Here is a 3,540-nt window from a genome sequence, read left to right on the forward strand (position 1 = left end):
GCTGGGGCTGGCTGCTTAGACGCGGCGCAGGGGGACAGGGCGGACGCTGGGCGTCCCTGAGGTCGCCCCGTGAGCTAAGACAGCCGAGCGCGGAGCCAGGCAAACGGCTCCGTATATCCTCCGCGCCCTCCAGTCCGAGAGCGACCCTAGCGGGAGTGCCAGAACCGCTGCCTGGGCCTCACGGGAACCGCAGGGCGCTGCCGAGGGTCCCTCTGGCCAGAGCCCTGCATTTCTCTGACCCCACCTATCCCGGGACCTTGGAGTCTGCGGCTGCGGGCTAACAAGGAGGGCAGGTGCCTTAGAGAAGTGGTGGATCCCAGTAGAGAGGCTTTGCTGCCGCAACCACAGCAATGGAAGCCCCCTGCAACCTCGCTGCGCCCATCCCGTCCCCTCTACTCTCCCACAAGTTCCAAAGCACCGTACTGTATCCAAGTTCTCAAAATAACCCTTCATCTAATGCAGTGTGAACATAAGCACAAACACACAAACAGTGACATGATCTCAGCTTACTGCAACCTCTGCCTTCTGGGTTCAAACGAACCTCCAACCTCAGCCTCTCAACTAGCTGGCACTACAAACAAGGGCTACCACGCCCAGCTAATTTTTGTATTTTTAGTAGAGATGGGGTTTCCCCTTGTTGCCCAGGCTGGTCTCGAACTCCTGGACTCAAAGGATCCACACACCACAAGAACCTTATAAACAACTAACTGAGAAGTTAATTGTAAATGTCATCTGCAGGGTTAAATACATGCAAACCTTGGAGAAATTTTAGGAAAAAAGAAAGAAAGAAAGAAAAAAAGAACAAGCAGAGGCCCATGTCTTGCCAGACACAAATAAAATAAGTACCATAAAATTACTGTAATAGTCTCCCCTCCCACTGCCCAAGATATCGAAAGGAAAGAAGGCCAAGGGGAAGAAGGTGGCTCCGGCCCCTGCTGTCATGAAGAAGCAGGAGGCCAACAAAGTGGTGAATCCCCCGTTTGAGAAAAGGCCTAAGAATTTTGGCATTGGACAGGACATCCAGCCCCAAAGAGACCTCACCCACTTTGTGAAATGGCCTCGCTATATCAGGTTGCAGCGGCAGAGAGCCATCCTCTATAAGCAGCTGAAAGTGCCTTCTGCGATTAACCAGTTCACCCAGGCCCTGGACCACCAAACAGCTACTCACAAGTACAGACCAGAGACAAAGCAAGAGAAGAAGCAGAGGCTGTTGGCCCCGGCCCAGAAGAAAACTGCTGGCAAAGGGGACGTCCCCATTAAGAGACCATCTGTCCTTCAAGCAGGAGTTAACATCATCATCACCTTGGTGGAGAACAAGAAAGCTCAGCCAATGGTGATTGCACACGACATGGATCCCATTGAGCTGGTTGTCTTCTTGCCTGCCCTGTGTCGTAAAATGGGGGTCCCTTACTGCATCAAGGGGAAGGCAAGACTGGGCTGTCTAGTCTACAGGAAGACCTGCGCCACTGTCGCCTTCACACAGGTGAACTCGGAAGGCAAAGGCGCTTTGGCTAAGCTGGTGGAAGGTATCAGGACCAATTACAATGACAGATACGATGAGATCTGCTGTCACTGGGGCGGCAATGTCCTAGGTCCCAAGTCTGTGGTTCGTATCACCAAGCTCAAAAAGGCAAAGGCAAAGGCTAAAGAACTTGCCACTAAACTGAGTTACACTGTTGAGTTTTCTGTACATAAAAATAATTAAAATAATACAAATTTTCCTTCAAAAAATTTACTGTAGTAAAACATTGTGAGACTAGCAGAAGGATAAATAAACAGATTAAGGGAACAGAACGAACAGACACCAGAAACAAATCAGCACATCTAGTCACCTAAATATGACAGAGCTACACTTTTAAACTGTGAATAAAGGATTGATTATTCAATAAATGTTATTAAACATTTAAAGAACTGATTTTGATCAGTAACTGAGGTTATTCCTCAGACTCTGCGGTGCTGGGGGTCTGGAATTATGTAGGTGGGAGTGGGGTGAGGTGTGGATACAACTCCAGCAGAAAGAGGCCAACAGGCTGGGATGAAGAATCAGGCCAGAATCACGGCTTCCAGAGCAGCTGAAATTGAGGAGGGAGGAGGAATTCCAGAAAGAAGAGACCAACAGAGGGAGAACCCCCAAATCTGTATATAGCCCCTCTCAAGTTCTTGGCTGACTCCTAAGCTGCACTGGTACAGGGCAAGACTCCAAGGAATCCAGAGGAAAGCAAGCACTGACCAGAGATTTCAACAGCTGCCCTGTGCTAGAGAAACAGAGCAGAGCTCAGATCCCATCAAGTAATATTAACTTCATGTTTGTCATACACAATCAAAAATATTTTTTCCTGGCTTGTCATTTAAATTTTAACTTTGCTTATTGCATTTTTTCCCATAAACAAGATTGACAGTTTTATGCACACAAACTTGTCAATATTTTTTAGTGTGGCTTTGTTTCGCTGAAATGCTTGGGCAGTCTATAAAATTATGAAAATATACTCTATAATTTCTTGATTGGTAGGTTTGGTTTTGTTTATATTATTGTTTTTGTTATTTTGTTATGGCTGATTTTTTAAAACTATTAAATCTTTGCTCTAAGTTAATATCCGAGATTTTGACGAAAGTGATATCTCTTATAAAAATAGATCAGAATTAGCTCTTTAAGTGTTTAACAACATTTATTGAATGATCGATTCACATTAGATGATCTTGGGAGGTGGGCGTGGGGGTAAGGAACATGGTTGTCAAAGGATGCAAAGTTTCAGTTAGACAGGCGGAAGCAGTTCAAGAGATCTGTTTACAACATAGAGACTATAGTTAGTCACAAAGTACAGTATTATATTCTTGAAAATCACTAAGAGAATAGATTCTAGGTGTTCTCACCACAAATATGATAAGAATATGAGGTAATATAAATGTTTATTAGCTCAATTTAGCCATTTTACAATGTATACCTATTTCTTTTCTTTAATCTCCTACAGAAACGATCTGTACATATTCCAAATATCATGTTATATGTGATAAATACTATAATTTTTGTCAATTTTTAATATTTATTTATTTATTTTGAGGCAGTGTCTTGCTCTGTTGCCCAGGTTGGGGTATAGTGGTGTGATCTCAGCTCACTGCAACCTTCGCCTCCCGGGTTCAAGTGATTCTCCTGCCTCAGTCTCCCAAGCAGCTGGAACTACAGGTGTGCCCCACCGCACCCATTTAATTTTTGTATTTTTAGTAGTGACAGGGTTTCACTATATTGGCCAGGCTGGTCTTGAACTTCTGATGCCATGATCCACCCACCTTGGCCTCCCAAACTGCTGGGATTACAGGCATGAGCCACCACATCCGGCCACGCCCAGCTAATTTTTATATTTTTTTTGTAAAGATGAGGTTTCATCATGTTGCCCAGGCTGGTCTTGAACTCCTGGCTCCAAGTAATCCACCCACCTCAGCTTCTGAAAGGGCTGGGACTACAGGCATGAGCCACTGTGCTTGGCCAAAATAATTACTTTTTAAAAAGGAAAAGCTTGGTAAACACTCTGGCTTTCCATTAAA

At 44.9% G+C, this 3,540-nt stretch overlaps 1 pseudogene; it reads left to right on the forward strand.

The window, feature by feature from the left end:
* The first annotated feature begins 350 nt into the window (after window positions 1-350).
* LOC105550480 lies at window positions 351-1,705 on the forward strand (annotated as a pseudogene).
* The last annotated feature ends 1,835 nt before the right edge of the window (window positions 1,706-3,540 follow it).

Source organism: Mandrillus leucophaeus, unplaced genomic scaffold (assembly GCF_000951045.1).
Source record: "Mandrillus leucophaeus isolate KB7577 unplaced genomic scaffold, Mleu.le_1.0 Scaffold488, whole genome shotgun sequence".
Classification (NCBI taxonomy): Eukaryota; Metazoa; Chordata; class Mammalia; order Primates; family Cercopithecidae; genus Mandrillus; species Mandrillus leucophaeus.